The 25442-nt window shown below is 40.0% G+C and overlaps 1 pseudogene; it reads left to right on the forward strand.

Annotated features, from left to right (window-relative positions):
• The first annotated feature begins 13471 nt into the window (after window positions 1–13471).
• On the forward strand, window positions 13472–13998 carry LOC138156156 (ubiquitin-conjugating enzyme E2 C-like; annotated as a pseudogene).
• Window positions 13999–25442: the final 11444 nt, after the last annotated feature.

The raw sequence follows: 25442 nt of genomic DNA on the forward strand, positions 1-25442 counted from the left end.
AGGATCTGATACTCTAGGTTCTAAGGACCCTTACAGCATCTGACACTGTAGGTTCTAAGGTTCCTTAAGGTCTGATATTCTGGGTTCTAAGGTCCCTTATAGCATCTGACATTCTAGGTACTAAGATCCCTTTCAGGATCTGATATTCTAGGTTCCAAGGTCCCTTGCAGGATCTGACACTGTGGGTTTCAAGGTCCCTTAGGGTCTGATGTTCTAGGTTCAAAGGTCCCTTATAGGACTTGCCATTCTAGCTCACCTCCAGCTTTGACATTCTACAGTCTACATATTCTCCATGCCATGCTTTCCATGGGCAGACAACTCTGATATGCTTTCATCCAAATAAGGTCACTTTCTTTCTTAGGCTCCGTTTCCTTCTTGTAACCTAGGACTAGACAATCCCTGAAAAGTCCCCTTTTATTTCAAAGACTTGATAGTTGATTTGATGATCAGATCCTTGATATCTAAGTTTTAATTCATTGCTACTATCCTCCAAAGAGCTCTCCCTCCTCATAAATTCTTGCCTGGGAGTCAGATCTATTTTCTCCTTGTAGGTCAGTCACTGGCTTGCTATGTGCCTGTGGGTTAGGCTATCCCTTGCCTGGGGCCTCAGTTTCCTCTTTTGTTAAGATGCAAATGTTAGACTGGTTTAGGGGTTCTTTACTGTGCTTGTGTGTGTGTATGTGTGTGTGTGTGTGTGTGTGTGTGTGAGAGAGAGAGAGAGAGAGAGAGATGGATTTCTCATGCAGCATGGTGAAGCCTTTTCAGAATAATGTTTTAAAATAATTGAAGGAAATGAGAAGTTGGTGAAAATAAAAATAGAATTTTTTTTCTCTCCCATCCAAGTTCTCAGACGCCATGAAATCCATTCCCAGACCCCGAAGGGTCCGTGGACCCAGGCTAAGAACCCTGGGACAAGGTGATGGTCAGGCTTCCTTCCAGCTTCAGCATTCTATGATTCTGAAATGTGCTTCTTTATTTTCTCCACACTTAAAAGTTCTCCTGTGTCTTGGACATTTACCATGAAGAGGTGGGGGGGTAGAGGTGGTGGTTGGGAGTGATACTGGTAATTAAAAAAATCATTTCTCATTGGTTTTGGATTGTGTTCTATGATTTTTCCCCCAGCCAGCAGACTTAACTTCCTAATTATGCTTTGCTTGGAGAAATCCAAATCATTTTTGTATCCCTGAGCCGGCATTGACAGAGGGTGAGGGAAAGCAGGCAAAAACCCCTACCCGATGGCAGAAAACATCCCAGACTCCCAGCTCCTAGGATAAGAGGTACCTGCTGGAAGTCCCCTGCTCCTGTCCCCTTCCTTGGGGACAGAAGGTGCAATGATCTTGGTTTTCCAGGTGATGGAGGTGATGTGACCCTCTTAGCTGGGGAGCTGGGCCAAGGATGACAGATTTGGAAAGAACACCCTGTAAGCAAACATCAGGTCTCAGGAGGCCCAGGGCCTCGGCCTGGGATGCTTTCAGAGGTCAACAGCCATGTTTCTTACCTGAAGTCCCCACACAGATGGAAAACCACAGGACTCCAACCAAAGATAACTTGTTTTAATTAAACTGAATTGAATTGGACCATTGGACTGGGAGGCAGGAGCCTGGGCACGGCTCTCCCCTTTGGAAACTTTGGTTTTCCCATCTGTCAAATGAGGTGTATGGACAGATCCGAGGTTCTTAGCCTGGAGCCCATGGACTTGGTTTTTAAAACATTTTAGCAACTGTATTCCAACAAAATCAATTTCCTTCTCAATCCTTCATACTTTGTTTTAGGTTTCCCCAGACTGCCAGAGGCTCTAGTCCTCCAAAGACTCCTCTGGACCAGAGGGTTTCTGACTCCCACTTTTAAATACTCTTTCCTAAATTTTTTTTTTTTTGGTGAGAGATAGACAGAGGCATAGATACACAGTCTGACATTGCGGGGGAGGAAGATCTTCTCTGGCCCATATTGCCTGGATGTCCCTGGGCAATTCATTTCACCTCAAAATGCTCCCAGGAAATTCTCCAGGACTGAGCAAATGTTTCTCTGCATCAGGGTCAAGGAAATTTCTACATTCAGAGTTCTCTACATTGATGAAATTACAGGTCCAGACCACTCTTCCCACCCACGGGGGGACAAAAGTCTCTCCCAGTCTTGACTTATATTCTACCCTCCCAGATCTCTCATTTTTGTACAGTCTGGGTTTTCCACTAATTCTGACATCCCTTGTTCTGAGGCCTCTCCCAGCTCTGATATCCCCTGTTCTAAGGCCCCTCCCAGCTCTGACATCCCCTGTTCTGAGGTCCCTCCCAGCCCTGACATCCCCTGTTCTAAGGCTCCTCCCATTTCTGACATTCCCTGTTCTAAGGCTTCTCTCAGTTCTGACATTCTCTGTTCTAAAGCCCCTCCCAACTCTAACATCCCCGGTTGTAAAGCCCTCCCAGCCCTGACATCCCTTGTTCTAAGGCCTCTCCTAGCTTTGATGTTCCATATTCCAAGTCACCAAAGACCCTCTCAACTTTCATACTGAGCATTACCATTGACCGTCCCCCACATGCCTGGAATGCTTCCCCTCCTCTCTGTCTGTTGCCTTCCCTGGCTTCCTTTCACTCCCTGCTAATAGCCTCCCTTCTCCAGGAAGCTTTTCCTGATTTTCTCTGATTATTTACACACACATATGTGTATATGCGTGAATGCATGTGTGTAAATGTACACACATACATACACACATTAGAGTTGTTTGTGGATTTGTGAGCTCCACGAGAACAAGGTCTATCTGCTGTTTTTCATTCTATCCCCAGTGCTTAGTTAGCGCCCATGTCTCGCACATAGTAGGTGCTTCTTGCTTGACTGCCATGGCAGCAGCCCCTTTGATGGGCAGAGATGGCCTTTACCTTGACCCTCTGCAGCTCCAGACCCTGGTACTGCTTTGCCTACTCATGGCCCTTGCCTGCAGAATGACGGTCTCCATCTGGGGCTACCCTGTCTCCCCTGTCTAGCAGGTGGATGGTTGGCCCATCAGACAGGAAAACACCAACTTGGGAGGCATGTTTAGGTCTCATCTTCTACTCCTAGGATTAATTCCTTTGACCTGAAATGGTGAATTCCATGGGCTTCCCAAGGAGCACAGAGACATCATAGAGGAGAGACCAGGGAAGCTGGAAGTCAGAGGACATGGGGAACATGGGTTCATGAAAACCTCATTCATTCACTAAGATAATAACAGTGATAACCACTATCATCTTACATAATAAGCTAGAGAGTTGCATTTTCCAGAGGTTTTCCCTCCACCATGTTGTAGTTAGTGAAAGTTCTTTTCTCCCCATTTCACAGATGAGGAAACAGGCCATGACAAAACATAGCACAACATAACATATGGAGCATTTACTTGGGTAAATCACTTGAATTCTCTAGGGCTCAGTGACTCTTTTTGTAAGATGGTGGATGTTTAACCAGACCACCCCTCAATTTCTCAGTGTCTAAAACCTTGCCCAGATGCATTATTCCCATGAGCGGTGGGGCCGGCTCCACACTCAGGGCTCTCTGTGATGTCCTCACCCTTCCATTGTCTCAGACACTGACTCCATTATTTACGAGCTGTGTGACCATAGACAAATAATTTAGATTTTTCATACTCCAGCTTCCTCATCTATAAAATGGAGCTAATGATATTTGCACTAGCTACATGACAGGATTTTGGGCTCTCAAATAAGACAATGAGTTTGCTGACCCTAAAATGTTCTATTTATTTGTATTATTATTATCATTGTGGGGAATTTCTCCAATACTCAAGTATACTTTGCCTGAAGTATGTATGGCATTGGGGGTTGAGAGGCTCTCTGAGAACATTAAAGGCACGTAGGTGCAGGAGGAAGATTGTTATACACGGATGGAGCCTCTGAGTAGAAACTTAATGGGGTTCTGGACCATGGGAAGCAGGTCATGGCCTTTCCCTTGTTCTTTTTCCATTCTAGGTGCAGGGAGTGGAATCTCTCACCAAGGGGGAGCAAGTGCCAGGAATATGGGATTTGAATTCAGGCTGAAAATCACATCCAGGACAGCATTAATGGCCCAAGGACAATGAGCTGTTTTTGAGTGCGACCTTGGGGAATCCAGAATCTTCTTACAGTGATGCTATATTTGGGATCTGAAATGTGGGATCTGAAATATGGACACTGAGATGCCATGCAGACAATGAGCTAAATTTGGAGACTGCTTCACAGTCTTCTAGATGGTATAGAGGAGAGTATAGTTTGGGGGTATCTGGAAAGATATTTGTATGTTTGTCCTTGCTGTATCTTTGGAGTAAATAGCCCTTTGTAACAGATACCTCATTTTATTGATTAAATGAAACTGGGTACTAGTTTGTAGGCCCCATAATAAATGGGAGAACACATCCCGCGGGTGCTTGAGTCAATGACAACAGAGAGGAAACACCCTTGAACCCCTCAAGGGGGATGGAATAAAGAGGGGAGATATGGGCCTGATTAAAAAAAGGAAGGGAGCCAGAATACCCATATTACAGAAATTTTTAAGACATAGAACATAGAAAGTTAGAGCTAGGAAGGCCCTTGGAGCTTGAAGGGACCTTACAATTCAGAGACCTTACACAACAGACCGTTAGAGGTGGAAGGGACCTTAGGGCTTAGATGAGGCAAAAGTATAGTGGATGATTGGATTTAAAAGAAGGATACCTGGCTAGGAATCCTAGATATTTGCTACTTATAAGATCATGGACAAGGTTCCTTTCAGAAACTCTGGCACGTCATCTTCAAAATCAAGATGATAATTACACTAACCACTTAGGATGATTGTGAATCAATCAACAAGCATTTATTTATTTTTTATTTAATTTTTATTTTATTTTTTCTCAATTACATGTAACCAAAAATTTTAAAATTTGATTAAAAAAATTTTGAGTTTCAAATTCTCTCCTTCCCTCCTCTTCCTCCTTATTGAGAAGGCAAATGATTTCATATAAATTATACATGTATAATCATGTGAAACATTTTCATATTGGCCATGTTGCAAAAGAAATAATACACCGAAAAGAAATAATAAAGTAAGAAAGTATACTTTAATTTACTTTCAGACTCCATCAGTTTTTTTTTTTCTGGATGTGGATAGCATTTTTCATCATGAGTTCTTTGTAATTGTCTTAGATTGTTGTGTTGCTGAGAATAACTAAATCATTCACAGTTGATCATTGTATACTATTGCTGTTACTGTGTATAATGTTCTCTGGTTCTTCTGACTTCACTCTCTATCAGTTCATATAAGTCCTTCCAAGTTTTTCTGAAACCATTCTGCTCATCATTTCTTATAGCACAATAGTATTCCATCACAATCATATGCCACAATATTCAACAAGCATTTATTAAGTGCCTACTATGTGTTAGGCATTGTGCAAAACCAGTACCTGCCCTCTCGTAGTTTACACGGTAGCCGAGAATACAATACTCAAACAGTTACGTACAAACAATGTGTGTAAAGGACAAATTAAAAACAGTCATCATCATCATCATCACCATCCCACCCCATCCCACCACCACCATCATCATCATCATCATCATCTTCTTCTTCTTCTTTTCTTCTTCTTCCTTCTTCTTCTTCCTCCTCCTCCTCCTCTTCCTCCTCTTCCCCCTCTTCATCCTCCTCCTCCTCCCCCTCTTCCCCTTCTCCTCCTCCACCTCCTCCTCCCCCTCCTCCTCCTCCTCCTCCTCCTCTTCCTCCTCCTCCTCTTCACCAATTGCCTATTAGACATCTCCAACCGGCTGACCCATCAGCACCTCAGATTCAAAATATCCAAAATAAAACTCATCTTTCTCCCCAATCTTCCTCTCCCTCCAACCTTCCCTAGTAGTCTCAAGATTACCAACATCCTCCAAGTCACTCAGGCTTTCAACCTAGGTATTATCCTTGACCTTTCATCCTCATTCATCCCAAATATCCAATTTGTCTCCATATCTTGTTTCTACCCTCACAAAATCTCTAGTATATCTCTTCTCCACTCACATGGTGAGCCCTGGTGCAGGCTCTTCTCACCGCATGCTTTGATTAGTGCAGCTTTCTGGATGACCTCACTGCTTCAAATCTCTCCCCACTCCTGTCCATCTTCTACTCAATTGCCTTTCCCAAATCATGTCCCTTTCCCCTATTCTCCCTCTCCAGAAACTGAAGTGGCTCCCTATTACCTCTAGGATAAAATATAAAGTGTTCTGATTGGCTTTTAAAGCCAAGTCATATACAACCCAACCCCCCATTACCTTCCTGGTCTTCTTATTACTTTCATACAGGCTTTCTTGCTATTGTTCACACACTGAATCTCCATAACTTTTCACTAGCTCTGCCCCATACCTGCAATGCCCACCTCCTTGTCTCTAGTCTCTGCCTCTGGCTAAAGGCCTATCTTTTGCAAGAAACCCTTCCCCATGCTCTGTAATCTTAGTGCTTTCCCATGGAGACTCTCCCCAGTTTATCCTATGGAGATTTTGCTTGTACCTAGTGATTGTCATGTTGTCTTCCTTATTAGACTATGACTTCCTTGAGGACAGGCCCAGGCGTTACCTCCATTTATATTTCCAGCACTCAGCACAGTGTAAGTGCTTAATACTTATTGACTGATTGATTGATTTTTGTTGGTATTGTTCTCTTGGGGACACTGAGCCACTGAATGAAATAGTATCAGAAAGGAAAAGATGCAGGTTACAGAAACACGAGGAGCCTGGAGCCTTCCAAAGCTTCCAAACCAAAAGGCAGGCACAGGCCATATCCAATCTCCCTTCTCCCCAGCAGTCTCCTCCCTGGCCCCATCCAGCATCTCAGTCAGATGGTCAGATGGCAGAGGGCCATCCATATGGGGGATCCTCAGCCTGGGTCTGCAGGGCTTGCAGGTGATGTAATGAGGGTCCTCCTCCCCATGACATCATTCTCAGGCCTGGGTCCAGGGAGAGAAGCCAACACCTGGTGATGGACCACACCAAGGGCTCCTGGCTCAGAGACTGGGGGAAAGGAAACCCTTCCCCCAGGAGCCCAGCTGGAGTGCAGAGCAAGTAACAGGGCTGGGGGGTGCTTAAAATTCTAGCCATCAGCTTCCTCCAACCAGTGAACAGGTGGGCAAAGCTGCTCCTTCGCTATTGATGGATGTTTTTGGGGGGCCATATTTGAGAAAGAGTATGAGAACCTAATTATAGTCTTGACTGAAATAATCTTGCTGTGTGCCCTTAGGTAAAAATCTTGTTCTTCCTAAACTTCAGTATTCACAGCTGTGAAATCATGTCCAAGGATCATCCTTTAAAAATAGTTCTCTTACTCCAAGCCTCTTTTGCACCATTGCAGAAGCTTCTCCTTGACTAGCTCCTGATGGGCATTAGAGCTTCTCCAGGGAAGGGATGGGATTATTATGGGATGGGATGATTATGCCCTTTCTAGGGAGGAGTAAACTAAGGAATGGAGAAACGAGATGACCTGCCCATGACTACACAGAGTAACGATGATGGAGCCAAGCTTAGAGCCCCTTAGTCCTCACTTCGCAGAGCACTGTCTCATCTACTCTACCCTTCTGGACCTTTTTGAGGGAAAGATAGTTGTCCTGTAGACTCAGAGACCATCTCAGAGGATGGTAGTGGTGAACCCCCCCCCCCAACATAGAATTACATAATCTCAGCATTGAGAAGGGCCTCAGACTAGTGTCTTTGGTTGAACTTGAACCTGATCTGGAACTCTCAACAACATCACTAATGACTCATCATGGAACCCATTTTAATTTTGGAGAACCACAAGGATCAGGGAAGTCCTTAGAACCCAAAACTTTGCTTTCTGAAGAAAGGACATTAGAATATAATAAGCATACATTACTTATAGCAAGAGGAATCTTAGACCAGACCAGAAAATGTCAGAGCTGGGAAAGACCTTAGAATATGGGAAGTCAGAGATGGGGGCTCCTAGAACAGGGAGTGTCAGAGCTGGGAGGGGCCTTAGAACATGGGGTATCAGATCTGGCAGGGGTCATGAAAAAGAAAATTTCAGAGCTATGAAAGACCTTAGAGAAAAGGATGCTAGACTTGTAAAGGGCCACACTGGAATTTATACAGCTGGATGGTGACTTGACTGTCATTCTCCCTTGGTATTCCAATATTTCCTCTTGTGCCCTCTCTATAATCTGCTGCCATTGTGGGTGATGTTGGGACTATGGCTAGTGAGCCTGAGTTTGCCCAAAGGGGCCAGCAACCTTGTCTCTGGGGATGGCGAACTGTGTCTGGAGTACCTCCTGAAGAGCAGATTGCACTCCTTTATTTCAGGGGCGCTGGTCTGCTGGAGAGGCTGTTTTTTTTTAACAGGTCAATTTCCTACCATTTGATATTGATATATGAAGATCCTCAGGGATTATTGTAATGCATTTTTCATCCCACTGAGATAGTATCGTATGAAGAAAATAGGATTGACTGTTAAGTACAAATTGAAAAAGACATGGTCATTTAAGATAACTCCTTATCTGTATACAAGGAAATGGTATCAGAGAAATAGACCACCAGTTGACAGAAATAAATTTGGCTTCAGGCTCCTCCTCTATGGCCATTGAGGATTGCGCTGGATTATTCAATTACTCCCTTGGACCCTTCCCAGGTTGAATACATCTACAGGAAGAGGAAGCGTCACTGCCCTGGTCCCCTTCAAGGATCTACTCATAGGATGTTCGAGATGCCAAGGGATGGCTCAGCCTGCTCATTTGGATGAAGGGAAAAATGAATTAATTTAAAAAAAAATTAAGTGCTTACTATGTTTCAAGTAGTATGCTAGGGGTAGGGAATACAAATTCAAAGTCAAAAGTAGTCTTTGCCATCAAAGACATTCCATTCTAATTGGGTAGGGGGGCATACAATGGTCAAGGAAGACATAGGGTGGGTGCAAGGTGGCTGAAGAATATTGTCAGTGAGGACCAAGGATCATAGAATCATAACTTTAAAGCTAGAAGGGCTGAAACCTGCATTAATAAGGGTGCTGCCAAGATGGTAAGGTAAAGGAATGGATATGCCTGAGCTCACCCCCAAATTCCCCTGCAAATAACATTAAAATAATGCCCCAAAACAAATTCTGAAATGGCAAAAACCAACTCAAGGATGAGGTGAAACAATTTTCCAGCCCAAGAAAACTAAGAAGGTTAGCAGGAAAGCTCTGTTTCACTGGGGTGAGAACAGAGAGCAGTCCAGTATTGGTGCAGCCCTGATAAGAGAGTGACTGAATCATCCTGGTGGTTTCAGGGGCTCTCAGCCCATAGAGAGTAAAGGGATTGGATAACTGTTCAGAACTAGATTACACGGGTCCCTGGTCATAGTTCCAGGGCAAAAAAATATATGATCCCTCACATATAGAGCATAGACCAGGAGAGCAGTGATCACACCTTACTTTAGATCATATCATCTTGGAAGAACTGAAAACTTACAGACTCCCAGAACTAGCTCTGAAAACAGCAGCATAAAAAACCTGAAGTTTGGGACAATGCTCCTTGATCCCCATGAGCAAAGGACTACTTTAATATTAAGTTAAAAGTCAAGAAATAGGCTCAAAAAGTGAGCAAACAACAACAGAAAGAAACTGACCATAGAAAGTTACCATGGTGACAGGGAAAATAAAAACACAAATTCAGAATACAAAAATGTCAAAATAGTTACTACATTTAAAACCTCAAAGAAAAATAAACTTGTTCAAAGTGCCCCCCTCTCCCCCAAGGATTCCTAGAAGAGCTCAAAATTTTTAAAAACTCTAAAAAGAAAGAGAAGAAAAATTATGAAAAGAAATGAGAGTGATGCAAGAAAATCATGAAAAAAGAGTCAGTAGCTTGGTAAAGGAGGCACAAAAAAAAAATACTGAAGAAAATAGCACAGTAAAAAACAGAATAGGCCAAATGGTAAAAGAGGTACAAAAATCCATTAAAGAGAATTCCTTAAAAGGCAGAATTGACCAAACGAAAAAAGATGTACAAAATTTAACTGAAGAGAAGAACTCTTAAAAAATAGAATTGGACTAATGAAAAATGAGGTACAAAAACTCACTGAAGAAAATAACACCTTAAAAATTAGAATCAGGCAAATGGAAGCTAATGACTCCATGAGACATCAAGAAAATAAAACAAAACCAAAATAATGAAAAATAGAAGAAAATCTGAACTATCTCATTGGAAAAACAACTGGCATGAAAATATATCGAGAAGAATTTAAGAATTATTGAACTACCTGAAAGCCGTGATAAAAAAGAGCCTAGTCGTCAAATTTCAACAAAGTATCCAGGAAAAGTGCCCTGATAGCCTCAACCAGATGGTAAAATAGAAATTGGGGGAAAAAACATCCACCAATTGCCTCCTGAAAAAAAAAAACCCAAAAGTAAAACTCCCAGGAATATTTTAGCCAAATTCCAGATCTCCCAGATTAAGAAGAAAATATGGCAAGTAGCTGGAAAGAAATAATTAAAATATTATGGTGCCACAGTCAGTATAACACAAAATTTAGCAGAGGGAGGAGGGGAAGATGGGGGTGGGTGGGCAATGTTTGAATTTTATTCTCATCGTAATTGGTCAAAGAGGGAATATCACACACAGTTGGGTATAGAAATCTATATTATTTGGGGAAAGGAAAGTAGGAGGGGAAGGGATTAAGAGAAGAGAGGTGCTGATAGAAGGGAAGGTGGATTGGGGGAGGTAGTATTCAGAAGGAAAACACTTGAGGAGGGACAGGGTGAAAAGAGAGAGAGAGACAGAAAGAGACAGAGAGAGAGAGAGAGAGAGAGAGAGAGAGAGAGAGAGAGAGAGAGAGAGAGAGAGAGAGAGAGAGAGAGAGAGAGAGAAAGAGAGAGAGAGAGAGAGAGAGAGAGAGAGAGAGAGAGACAGAGACAGAGACAGAGACAAAGACAGAGAGAGACAGAGAGAGAGAGACAGAGACAGAGACAGAGACAGAGACAGAGAGACAGAGACAGAGACAGAGACAGAGATGGAGAGAGAGAGAGACAGAGAGAGAGACAGAGACAGAGAGAGGAAAGGGAGAGGATGGGGAAAGGAGGATGGAGGGAAATACACAATTAGTAATCAAAACTGTGAATATGAATAGAATGAACTTGTCTATAAAACAGAAGTGGATAGAAGAGTGGATTAAAAACAAGAATCCTACAATATTTTGTTTACACACAGAGTAAAGGTAAGGAGCTGGAGTAGAATTTATTATCCTTCAACTGAAGAAAATAATAAAGAAGTAGCAATAATTTTTTTAAAGCAAGAGCAAAAATAGAACTAATTAATAATCAGGAAACCTAAAGGTATGATTAACAATGAAGTAATATCCCTACTAAATATATATACACCAAATGCTATAGAACTAAAATTATATTAAATTATAAAAAGGTGTTATACAAACAAAACCAATGCAATGAAGATTAGAAGGAAAGCAGAAAAGTGGGAAAAATTTTATAGCAAGTTTCTTTGATAAAGGCTTTATTTCTTCCATATATAGAGAACTGATCTAAATGTACAAGAATGAAAATCATTCCTCAATTGATAAATGGTCAAAGGATATGAATAGGCAGTTTTCAGAACAAGAAATCAAAGTTATCTATGGTCATGTGAAAGAATGTTCTAAATCCCTATTGATTAGAGAAATGCAAAGTAGAGAAATGCAACTCTGACAGGAAAAAAAGACAAATGTTGGAGGGGATGCAGGGAAATTAGGACACTAATACATTGTTGGTGGTATTGTGAACTGATCCAACCATTCTGGAGAACAACTTGGAAGTATGTTCAAAAGGCTATAAAACTATGACCCAGGTTATACAATTTTGTCCCAGCAATACCACTACTAAATCTGTATCCCGAAGAGATCAAAGAAAAAAAGGAAAGGACCTATATGTACAAAAATATTCATAGCATCTCTTTCTGTGGTGGAAAAGAATTAGAAATAATTTCTTTATCAGTTGGAGAATGGTTGAACAAAATGTGGTTTATGATTGTGATGGAATTGTGCTATAAGAAACGATGAGTTTCAGAAAAACCTGGGAAGACTAATGTGAAATGATGCAAAATGAAGTGAGTAGAACCAGGAAAAGTACAGTAAAACAGCAATATTGTAATGATTATCAACTATGAATGACATAGCTATTCTCAGCAATACAGTGATCAATGCTGATTCCAAGGACTCAAGATGAAAAATGCTATCCCTCTCCAGATAAAGTACTTATTGAGTCTACATATTAAAGCATACTGCATTAAAAATATTTTTCTTGTTCATTTTGTTGGGGGGTTTTTGGTCTTTGTTTTCTTTCACAATATGAATACAATTTAAATATATTTTTCATTGCTGGACATGTGTAACCTATATCAAATTGCTTTGATTCTCAGTGAGGGTGGAGATGAAGGAAGGAGGGAGAGAATTTGGAATTCAAAATTAAGAAAAATGTTAAAAATTGTAATTGGAAAAAAACAAAACCTTAAAAAACTTGCACTAAGACTTTTGGGATGTCCAGTTTATGCACTAGTGGTGGGTTACAGATGTGGAATGAGTCATACACTCTCAGACATGTTTGTTCTGTCTGTCTCTGGTTATTGGAAAATTTCTCTCTTTCCTTGCTCCCTTCCTCCCTCCCTCTTTCCTCCCTCCCTTCCTTCCTCCCTCCCTTCCTTCCTCCCTCCCTCCTTCCCTCCCTTCCTCCCTCCCTCCCTCCCTCCCTTCCTTCCTTCCTTCCTTCCTTCCTTCCTTCCTTCCTTCCTTCCTTTCTCTTTCTTTCTTTGTTAAAGTATTATTGGCCTCTGGTCAACATGACACCATGAGAAGAGCTCTCTCTCTCTCTCTCTCTCTCTCTCTCTCTCTCTCTCTCTCTCTCACACACACACACTCTGTCTGTCTGTCTGTCTGTCTCTCTCTTCTAAAGACCTGGGTTTGAATCTTTGCTCACCATTAACTACCTTTGTGACCTTGGGCAAAGACAATCATCTTTTCTGGGCTCAGTTTCTCTTCTGTAAAAGTTGGGGATTGGACTAGATAACATTTACATTTCCTTCCCATTCTAGATTAAGTCTAGAGAAAGACAAGACTATCTTTGCCCAGTGTATTCACCATAGACGCCGTCTTGCCCAGCATCTTTGCCATTGAAGCTATCACGCTCAATGTATTCATCATAGAAGTAGTCTTGTCCAATGTATTCACATACATTCTCTCATTTAGTTCTCCTACAATTCTATTATCCAAATAGTACAAGGGTTATTATCACCATTTGAGAGCTTATTAAGATCACAGGATTTAGAAATAGATGGGACTTTTGAGCCCAACTTTCTGAAGATATAGACAGGACTGGACAAAGGCCTCTGATATGTCCCCTAGACTCTCTGTGGGGGAGGACAGCTACGTGGTGCATTGGATAGAACTCTGAACCTTCTGAAAGTACAGAGAAGGGGCGGGCCTGGAGCCCCACACTTGCCACCTGGGAGTTTCTCTTCCTTTATCTCTGGTCCTTCATGGCCTGGCAGAATCATGACCCCGTTGCTGCCAGCCCGCCGCTGCCTCCCATAAGGGGGCCGAGCCTGGGGCAGACGCGGCCCAAGGGTCTGTGGACAAGAGGTTACGGCAGGAATTGATGACCCTAATGATGTCTGGAGACAAAGGAATTTCTGCCTTCCCAGAGTCAGACAATCTCTTCAAGTGGATTGGGACCATCCATGGGGTAGCTGGGACAGTACATGAAGACCTAAGGTACAAGCTCTCCCTGGAATTCCCCAGTGGCTACCCCTATAATGCTCCCACTGTGAAATTTGTCACACCTTGTTACCATCCTAATGTGGACACCCAATATCTGTTTGGACATCCTCAAGGACAAGTGGTCAGCTCTGTATGATGTCAGGACCATCCTGCTATCTATCTAGAGCCTGCTGGGAGAGCCCAACATTGACAACCCATTGCTGCTGAACTTCGGACAAATCCCACAGCCTTTAAAAAGTGCCTGCTAGAAACCTACATGAAACAGGTGACTAGCCAAGAGCCCTGACCCTGGCTGCCCAGCCTACCTTCCTTCATCTTCTGTGTATGTGTATGTGTGTTTGTCAGTCTTTTCCCCTTCCTTATAACCTGTCTTCTCTCGTCTGTACATCACTCTGTATCATAGACTGTTTTCCTTTTTTTTCTTAAGCTCTAGTCCAGCCCTCAACTTTAATGTATAAATGAAAATATAGAGAAGATAAATGGAGTCTAGAGAGATACAATGAATTGTCAAAGGCTATAGAGTGAATGAATGCCAGAAAGAAACATCCCTAAGAATTAGGCTTTTTTTTTTTTGCTTTTGCTTCTATATCAGTAGTAAAATCATGGAGTTAAAGAATTACAGAGTTAGAAGAGGCCTTACTGGCCATTTAGTGTGACTCATACTGGACAAAGGATACCCAGCCCACCATAGTTAACAAAGTGGTCACCCAGACTCTGAGGAAAGAACAAGGAAGGGGAACCCACCACCTATTGAGACAGGCCATTCATATTTTGGTTAGAAAGTTTTTCATTTCTAATCATCTAGTGGTTAGAAAGTCTTTCCTGATATCGAGTACAAATTTAGACAAAGGAAGGACCTTTGGGGTCATCAAATCCATCCCTCTCATTTTATCAATGAGACTCAGACACACAGCTTACTCACCATCAGAGAATTCCTACAGGAGAGAAGCCTTACAAATGAAATGAACACTAGGCCTTTTGCCACATAAAACACCATATTCAGCATCAGGCAATCACTCAAAGAACCCAGCCTGCTAAACTTAACTCCATCCTGGACAGAAGCTTTGACTTAGGCGCTTTTTGAAGCTTCTTAAAATGTGGGTATATCATTGTCCTTCCCTAATAACCTTCTGCCACCAGGAGAAGCTTCTTTTGTTGTTAAAAAAAAAGCTTTCCAATGAGAACAGACAGGTGCAAAGAATGTGTCTGACAGCATGTGCCTCATTGAAATGGTTTCCTTGAGGTCATGATCAATAAGTGGCAGTGCCAGGATTTAAACCCGTATCCTCTAACCTGAATTTCAGGGCTCTTTCTACTATGATGATGATGGTGGTGGTGGTGATGATGATGATAGCCAGCATTTATATAACACTTTAAGGTTTCCAAAGTGTTCTGTATGTGTTCTCTCATTTGATGCCTGTATCATGTTTCTGTGGGATGAAGGAGTTGGAGAGGCTAATTGGTAAGCTCTAAAATTCTAAGATCTCCAAGTTTTGTACCACTCCATTAGCTTGCCTGTCCATAATGCCTCTCCCTTTTCCATTCTCATCCTCCCTTTCCTTTTCTCAAAAAGTTTGATGCGTGTGTGTGTGTACACACATGTGTGTGTGCTATTTGAGACAGTTTCCAATAATGTTCATAGAATCACACAATTTGATTCTAAATTAATTATTAATATCATTAATTAATAATAAATTAATTATTAATTAATAATATTAATAAATTAATAAATACTATCATTCTAAATAATCATAGAATGCCAGGAAGTTCATTTAGGGTCCCTAGTTCTCCCAAGATTCTCTGGGATCTGTACCTGTCATTCTTTTTCAGGCTATAACTTCTGGGGATAAGATTATATTACTACTACTACTGTTGCTATTACTGGTACAGCTACTACTACCTACTACTTACCACTACTACTGCTGTTGTAGCTACTACCCCGTGTTTCCCCGATAATAAGACACTGTCTTATTAATTTTTTTGGATAGAAAAACACCAGAGGGCTTATTTTCAGGGGAGGGCTTATTTTAATGAACATTGACAGCAATTTTAATAAACAGGTAAATGTGAACAAAAAAATGTACCTTTATTCAATAATGAATTCAATAAAGAACAGGATGACGCGCTCACTGCTGCAGCTCTGATTGGATGCAGCTCAGAGCGTGGCGTGTGTTTCATCCGGGGGGGGTGAGGACGGTGCATACAGAGGGTACCGTAATGTAGCGTGTAGCGCAAGGGATCACATTCATTACAGTAGCAATCTCAATAGGGCTTATTTTTGGGGGAGGGCTTATTTTTGGGATAGGTCTTATTATCGGGGAAACCTGGTATTACTACTACTATTACTATTATTATACTACTATTACTATCACTGCTACTACTACAACAGACTATTATTACTACTACTGCTGTTGCTACTACTATTACTACTGCTACTGTTACTATTTCTGCTACCGTGTTTCCCCGATAATAAGACCTATCCAGAAAATAAGCCCTCCCCTTACTGTGTAAGATTCCTCTAAAATAAGCCCTCCCCCGAAAATAAGCCCTATTGAGATTGCTACTGTAGTGAAGGTGATCCCCTGTGCTACACGCTACATTACGGTACCCTCTGTATGCACCATGTCTCCCCCCCCCCGGGTGAAATGCACGCCGCGCTCTGAGCTGCATCCAATCAGAGCTGCAGCAGTGAGCACGTCATCCTGTTCTTCCCCAGTGATTTGCTTGCTGGAGCCATTGAGAGCAGTGCCGCGGAGGAGAGCTGAGGCAGGACAACATAAGCCCTTCCCTGAAAATAAGCCCTCTGGTGTTTTTCTTTCCAAAAAAAATAATAAGACAGTGTCTTATTATCGGGGAAACACGTACTACCTACAAATTAACTAATACTACTACTATTACTGTTACTGCTTCTACTACAACTGACTACTAATACTATTACTACTACTATTACTGTTATTACAACAACTGCTGACTACTACAACTACTTCTGCTATCCCAGCTTTTATTATTATTGTTGCCATTTCTATTGCTGCTGCTTATTATATCTCTTATTCTGTTCTTATGGTTCTATAAATATTACAACAACCTTTATCCACAATAACCCTATGTAATGGGAACGTAAATTTAAAGATCTTCCCTGCCCCTAGGCTAAAGTGCACCTGGAGCCTGGGATGGGAGGCTTGTTTTTCAGTAGATACTTCTTGATTGGCCAGTGGGTCCAGAAGGTTGCTACATTCTCTGAGCCAGGAGAAGGCTATATAAACCCTGATTTGAGGCTTTGTTTTGGGGCTCACTTTGAGAAGTGTTCTGTGATTTGATCAGATGAGACTCTGGGAAGCCATTGTTGAGAGCCCCCCCTCAGCTTTGAAAAACCCAGCTGTTGATTTGGTATGGATGTAATGGTTGGACAGTTTGGAAATCTGTCTACTTGATCTGTTTCTCTGTCTTGATAATTCTGTCTGTATATTCTGAAGTTCAGGGTGCTGACATTTTCCCCCTGAACTAGGTAAACAATACATATTTGACTGATTAAAGTAAGCTTGTTAACCCATTTTGAGTTGCTTTCCTTTAACAAAGCAGATCCAAGAACCTGTACCGGCAGCCACCCTGGGGACACTGGGGTGCTTGCTGCTACACCCTATGAGGTAATTAGTCCAATTTAGAGTTGAATTAATGGTCTGAGCTCATTTGATTAGTAAATGGCAGAGAGGGTCATGCTACTTTAGAAAGGCTTAAAGATCCCCTCGGGGATCACCAAAGTTAGACTTGGAAAGGTTCAAATTCAATTAAATTTCCAACTTACTCTTCTGTCTCCTGTCTCCATGCTTTTACATAACCTGTGCTCTGTGCCTAGAACAGACCTCCTCCTCACTTCTATCTCTCAGAAACCCTGGCTTCCCCCAAGCCTCCCCTTGGTGGTGGGGTCACCTCCTTCATGAAGCCTTCCCTGTTCTCCCAAATCATTAGAGTGCTCTCCCTGCCTCTAATAATTGTTTACTTCCTTGTCTATGTTACAGTAGTTCCTGCTACATAACTGGTTTCTGTCCTTTTCTGATGTTCATTTCCTAGATGAAATATTTTATACCTTTGACATGTGGCAACATTATTTCTATGCTGCAGCTTACCTTCCGTAGGATGTGAGCTCTTTGAGGGCATAGTGCGTTTTCTGTTTTGTCTTTGTATCCTGTGTATCTAGCATTGTATCTTACCCATCATAATTGCTTAATAAATGTTTGTTGCATCTGTCTAATAAGCATTTATTAAGCACCTATTATATGCATAACATTGTGCTGGGCACTGGAGATACTAAGACCCCAAAGAGAAATAGTTCTTGACTGCATAGTGCTAAAGGAAGGGGGAGGGGGCAGAGCCAAGATGGTGGAGAGAAGCCAGGAAGTTGCCTGAGATCTCCTCAGTTGCCCTTAGAAATAACGTTAAATCAAGCCTCTAAATGGATTCTGAAGCAAGAGAACCAACAGAGAGGCAGAGAGAAACAATTTTCCAGCTTTAGGTAACTTAGAGGGGCTTCAAGAAAGGTCTGTCCCACTTAAGTAAATGGGGAGTACAGCCCAGTGCAGATAGTGTCTGGGCAAGCCAGTGGGAGGCTCTTAGCCACAGCACAGATCAACAACTGAGGCCTCTCAGTCCTGGGTCTGAAGACCAGCATTGAGGCCTCCAGTCCCACCACAGAAGAAAAATGGTGAGCCCCAGAATCCCAGCAAAACAGGCACAACTAGGCCCAGCCACCTCCAGTGCAGTGGGCAAACTGCAAGTACCTGAGACTCCAGTGTAGAAATCCAATGACCAGACTCCTGACCCCCAGCATAAGAAGATTGGGACAATGACCCCTGTACCACAGAAGAAGTGATCAACTTATAAAGACATGAAAAAGGCAGGAAAAATGAGTAAGAAACCAAAAAGAGCCCTGACCATAGAAAACTACTATCCCAATGAAGAACATCAAAACACAGACTCAGAAGAGGAAACCATCAAAATGTCTACATGTGAGCCTCAAAGGTGAATATAAGTTCGTCTCAAGACCAAAAAGTCCTCTTGGAAGAGCTCAAAAAGGATCTTAAAAATCAAGTAAGAGAGGCAAGAGAAAAATTGGGAAAACCAATGAGAGTTATGAAGTAGAATCACGAAAAAAGAGTCAACAGCTTGGAAAAGAAAGCACAAAATCCACTGAAGAAAAGAACTCTTTAAAGATCAGATTTGGCCAAATGGAAAAAAAAATCCATGGAAGAAAACAACTCTTTTATAAATAGAGTTGACAGAATGGAAAAGGAGGTACAGAAGCTCACTGAAGAAATAATCCTTAAAAGTTAGAATGGGGCAAGTGGAAGCTAATGACACTATGAGACATCAAGAATCAGATAAACAAAATCAAAATAATGAAAAAATAAAGGAAAATGTAAAATACCTCATTAGAAAAATAACTCACCTGGAAAATAGATCCATGAGAGATAACTTAAGAATTATTGGACTGGCTGAAGGGCATGATTAAAATTTAAAAAGCCTGGACAACATCTTTCAAAAAATTATCAAGGGAAATTGCTTTGATATCCTAGAACCAGAGGGTAAAATAGGCATTAAAAGAATCCACCAATCCACCTCCTGAAGAGAATCCCAAAATGAAAACTCCAAGGAATATTGTAGCCAAATTCCAGAATTATAAGGCCAAGGAGAAAATACTACAAGCAGCCAGAAAGAAACAATCCAAATATCAAGGAGCCACAGTCAGGATTACATAGGACTTAGCAGTTTTTACATTAAAGGTCTGGAGGGTTTGGAATATGATATTCTGGAAGGCAACAGAGCTTGGATTACAACAAAGAATCAATTTCCCAGCAAAACTGAGCATAATCTTTCAGGGCAAAATATGGTCATTCAATGAAATAGGGAACCTTCAAACTTTCCAGATGAAAAGATCAGAACTGAAAAGAAAATTTGATATTCAAATACAAGACTCAAGAGAAGCATAAAAAGCTAAACAGGAAAGAAAAAAAAGGTTATTCAATAAGATTTAACTGTTTTCCCTACACAGGAAGATGATACTTATAACTCTTGAGAACTGTATCTCTATTGGGGCAGTTAGAAAGAGTATATATAGACAAAGGATATGGGTATAAGTTGACTTTTATCTGATGATATAAAAAAATAAAGGGTAAAAAAGGGTTGTACTGGGAGAAAAGGAAAGGGGGAGGCAGAATAGGGTAAATTACATTAGATGAAGAGGTGCAAAAGACCTATTAGTAGAAAGAAAGAAGGGAGGGGTTTGAACCTAACTTTCACTGGATTTGCCTCAAAGAGGGAATAACATATGTACTCAGTTGGATATAGAAGTTTATCTTACCATACAGGGAAGTAGGAGGGGAAGGGGGAAGAAAAGGGAAAGGAGGGATCTAATAGAAGGGAAAGCAGAAGGGAGGGGAAAGGGGAAAGGGGGGGCTGATAGAAGAGAGGACATATTGAGGGAAGTGGTGGTCAGAAACAAAACTCTGGTGAGGAGGGAAATGGTAAAAGGAGTGAGAAAAGTATAAACAGGAGGAAAAATAGGAAGGAGGGAAATACACAGTAATCATAATTGTGAAGTGAATGGGATGAACTATCTCATAAAATGGAAGTGGAGAGCAGAATTTATTAAAAAAACAGAATCCTACAATATGTTGTTTACAAGAAACACATTTGAAGCAGATAAATACAGATAGAGTAAAGGTAAAAGGCTGGAGCAGAAAAATTATGCTTCAACTGTAGTAAAAAAAAAAAACACCTATCAACAACAGAAACAGCAAAGAAAAAAAATAGGTCAATTTAAAAGAGATAAGGAAGGAAAAGGTAAAAGGTACCATAGAAGTATGCTAAAAGGTACCATAGAGAATGAAGCAGTATCAATAGCAAGCCTATATGCAACAAGTGGCATAGCATACAAATTCTTAGGGAGATTAAGTGAATTACAGGAAGAAATAGCAAAACTATGCTAGTGGGGGACCTCAACTTCAACTTCTCAGAAGTGGATAAATATAACCACAAAATAAATGGTAAAGAAGTTAAGGAGGTGAATAAAATTTTAGAAAAGTTACATATGATAGACCTATGGAGAAAATTGAATGGGTATAGCAAAAAATATACCTTTTCTCAGTGGTATGTGGCACCTACACAACAAAAGACAATGTATTAGGGCATAAAAACTTTACAATCAAATGCATAAAGGCAGAAATATTAAATGTATCCTTTTAAGATCATGATGCAATAAAAATTATGTGTAATAAAGGACCAAACAAAGATAGGCTAAAAACTAGTTGGAAACTATTAATCCTAAAGAAGGGGTGGGTCAAACAACAAATCATAAAAATGATCAATAGTTTAATCAAAGAGAATAAAAACAATGAGACAACATACCAAAGTTATAGGGTGCAGCCAAAGCAATTCTTAAGAGAAATTTTATATCTCTAACTGTTTACATGAATAAAATAGAAAAAGAGGAGATCAATGGATTGGAATGCAACTAAAACTAGAAAAAAAGCCCAACAACTAAAAATCGCCAATTGAATACCAAATTAGAAATTCTGAAAATCAAAGGAAAGGTTAATAATATTGAAAGTAAGAAAACTATTGAATTAATAAATAAAACTAAGAGCTGGTTTTAAGGGGTGAAAATCCAACAAAATAGATAAACCTCTGGTTAATTTGATTTAAACAAAGAAAGAAGAAAATCAAGTTACCAGTATCAAAAATGAAAGCATAAATTCACCACCAATGAAGAGGAAATTAAAACAATAATTGGGAACTATTTTGCCCAACTGTATAGCGATAAATTTGACAATGTGAAATGGATGAGTATTCATAAAAATATAAATTACCGAGATTGAAAGAAGATGAAATAAAATACTTAAATAACCCCATTTTAGAAAATGAAATTAAGCAAGTCATCTATGAACTTCTAAGGAAAAAAATCTCCAGGGCCAGATAAATTTACAAGTGAATTCTACCAAACATTTAAATAACTATTAATTCCAATACTATATAAACTATTTGGAAAAATAGGTGAAGAAGGAATCTATCATTTTTAAATGACATAAATATAGTCTTAATACCTAAACCAGGAAGAGCCAAAACAGAGAAAGAAAATTATAGATCAATTTCCTTAATGAACATTAATGCAAAAATTTTAAATTAAATATTAGCAAAGAGAGTGAGGCAACATATCATGAGAATAATACTCTATCACTTTATACCAGGAATGCAGGACTAGTTTAGTATTATGAAAACTATCATCATAATTGACTCTATCAATAACAAAACTAACAGAAATCATATGATTATCTTAATAGATGCAAAAATAGCTTTTGACAAAATACAGCACCCATGCCTATTAAAAACACTAGAGAGCATAGTAATAAGTGGAGTTTTCCTTAAAATAATAAGCAGTATCTATCTAAAACCATCAGAAAGTATTATATATAATAGGCATAAGCTTTCCCAATAAGAAACATTCCCAATAAGATCAGTGGTGAAACAAGGTTGTACATTTTCACCACTATTACTCAATATTGTGCTAGAAATGTTAGCTTTAGCAATAGGAGAAGAAAAAGAAATGGAAGGATTTAGGATAGGCAACGAGGAAACAAAACTCTCACTCTTTGAAGATGATATTATGATATACTTAGAGAATCCTAGAGAATTAACTAAAAGACTACCTGAAATAATTAAGAACTTTAGCAAAGTTGCAGTACATAAAATAAGCCCACATAAATCATCAGCTTTTCTATATATTACCAACAAAGCCCAGCAATAATAGATAGAAAGAAAAATTCCATTTAAAATAACTGTAGACAATATAAAATATTTGGGAGTCTACTTCCCAAGACAAACCCAGGAACTATATGAACATAATTATAAAACTTCACACAAAGTCAAATGTAAACAATTGGAAACATATCAATTGCTCATTGGTAGGCTGAGCTAATATAATAAAAATGACAATTCTACCAAAATTAATTTACGTATTCAGTGTCAATCAAACTACTAAAAATTATTTTGTACAGCTAAGAAAAAATAACAAAATTCATCCTGGAAAACCAAAAGGTAAAAATATCAAGGGAATTAAAGGAAAAATGTAAAGGAAGGTGACCTAGCCATACCAGATCTAAGTGGCAATCATCAAAGCTATTTGGTACTGGCTAAGAAATAGAATGGTGGATCAGTGAAATAGAAATAGGTTAAGTATGCAAGACACAAGAGTAAATAACTATAGTAATCTACTTCAAAAATCCAACTTCTAGAATAAGAACTCATTATTTGAAAAAAACTGCTGGGAAAACTAGAAAACAGCATGGCAGAGACTAGGCATAGACCAGCATCCCCCACCCTGTACCACAATAAGCTTGAAATGGGTACATGATTTAGACATGAAGAATGATCCCATAAGTAAATTAGGAAAGCAAGGAATAGCTTACCTGTCAGATCTATGGAGAAGGGAAGAATTTATGATCAAACAAGATATAGAGAATATTATGAAATAGAAAATGGACAATTTCGATTACATTAAATAAAAAAAAGTTTTTGCACAAGCAAAACCAATGCAATCAAGATTGGAAGGGAAGCAGATAGCTGGGAAACATTTTTTATGGTCAGTATTTTCTATAAAGGCCTCTTTTCTAAAATATATAGAGAACTGAGTCAAATTTATAGGAATATGAGTCATTCCCCAATTGGTAAATGGTCAAAGGATATGAACAGACAATTTTCAAATGAAGAAATTAAATCTATAGTCATAAGAAAAAATGCTCTAAATCATTATTGATTAGGGAAGTACAAATTTAAATAATTCTGAGATACCAGTTTACACCTATCAGATAGGTTAATGTGACAGAAAAGGTAAATGATAAATGTTGGAAAGGATATGGGAAAATTGGAACACTAATGCATTGATGGTGGAGTTGTGAACTGATCCAATCATTGTGAAAAACAATTTGGAACTATGTCCAAAGAATGATCAAGCTGTGCATACTCTTTGATCCAGCAATAACATTTATTAGGTCTGTATCCCAAAGGGATGATAAAACAAGGGAAAAGCCCCACATGTACAAAAATATTTATAGCAGCTCTTTTTGTGGTAACAAAGAATGGGAAATTGAGGGAATACCCATCAATAGGGGAATGATTGAACAACTTGTAGTATATGAATGTAATGTAATGCCATTGTACTATAAGAAATGATATGCAGGAGGATTTTGGAAGAACCTGAAAAGACTAATGTGAACTGATGCTGAATGAAGTGAGCAGAACCAGGAAAACATTATTCCCAGTAACAGCAATATTATACAATGATTTAACTATGATAAACTTAGCTCTTCTCAGAAATACAAAGATCCAAGATAATTCCAAAAGACTTGTGATGGAAAATACTATCCACATCCAGAGAAGGAACTTCTGAGTCTGAATGCAGATTGAAGCAGACTACTTTCACTTGTTTTTTTTGTTTTTCTTTTTTGTGATTTTTCCCTTTTGTTTTGATTCTTCTTTCACAACATGACTAATGTGGAAATATGTTTAACATGATTGTATATGTATAACCTATATCAAATTTCTTGCTCTCTTGGGGAGGGGCAAGGGAGGGAGGGAGAAAAATTTGAAACTCAGAATTTTACAAAAATGAATGTCAAAAACTATCTTTACATGTAATTGGAAAAATGATATTAAGAAAAAAATAAAGGAGGGGGAATGAAAGATTTGAACCTAGCTCTGCATCTAGCTGGATTAGAAAATACATATATAGATAAAGAAATATGAGAGGAGGGGAGTGAGAAAGGATGTTTTCACAGAGGAGAGGGTATCTGAGTGGAACCTTGAACAACGGACTGCAAGATGTGGAAGTGAGGGGGAAATACATTCTGTGTATAGAGGACAGCCTGTGTAAAAAGGAATACAGTGTCCAGAGAATAGTTGCTAGGGCAGTCTAGTTGGAATCTAGATTACTTGGCAGAGAAAAAGGTGAGATAAACCTGAAAAGGTGGAAAAGAACCAGACTGTGGGGTCCTTAAATGTCAGAACATACATTGTTCTAGAAGCGCTAAAGATCCACAGCAGAGGGAAGACATAGTAGACCTGTGCCAGTGGAGAATGGATAGGAACTGGGAGAGCAGAAGTGGTGAGGGCAAGAAGGAGGCTGCCTCAATTGGTCATGTTAACAGTGATGAGGGCCTGAACTGGACTGGTGGCTGTGGGAAGGAAACAGATGGCTGTGGAAGGTGTGAAGGCAACTGATAGGTGTGGGTGAGTTGTGAGGGAGAGAGAGAAGAGAAGGCTGACATAGACCTGAGGAGCCTGGGAGACTGGAAAGGTGATGGTGTTCTTAACAGAAACAGGGAGTTGGGGGAAAGAATGAGGTTTTTTTTTGGGGGGGGGAAATACTGAGTTTGAGATGCCCCTGGGTGTCTAGGTGGAGCTGTACAGAAGGCAGCAGGCAATGCTGAAATGGAAGGTGGAAGAAAGATTAGGCTTGAATATATGGCTAAATACAAGGGTAGGTGGAACATCACTCCCACCCTGTGAAATATTTGAATTGTTCCTTTTCCTGTTCCTCAGGACAAGGGCGAATGAGCATACTCCTTCAGGATATGGTGGCACACCTGAATAAAGCTCCATTCATCCCTATGACTCTCCGTCTGTCCATCCATCTATCCATCCATCTATCATCTATCTATCTATCTATCTATCTATCTATCT

Source organism: Petaurus breviceps, unplaced genomic scaffold (genome assembly GCF_028583685.1).
Source record: "Petaurus breviceps papuanus isolate PSGF00001 unplaced genomic scaffold, PetGlider_PUasm1.0 99, whole genome shotgun sequence".
Lineage (NCBI taxonomy): Eukaryota > Metazoa > Chordata > Mammalia > Diprotodontia > Petauridae > Petaurus > Petaurus breviceps.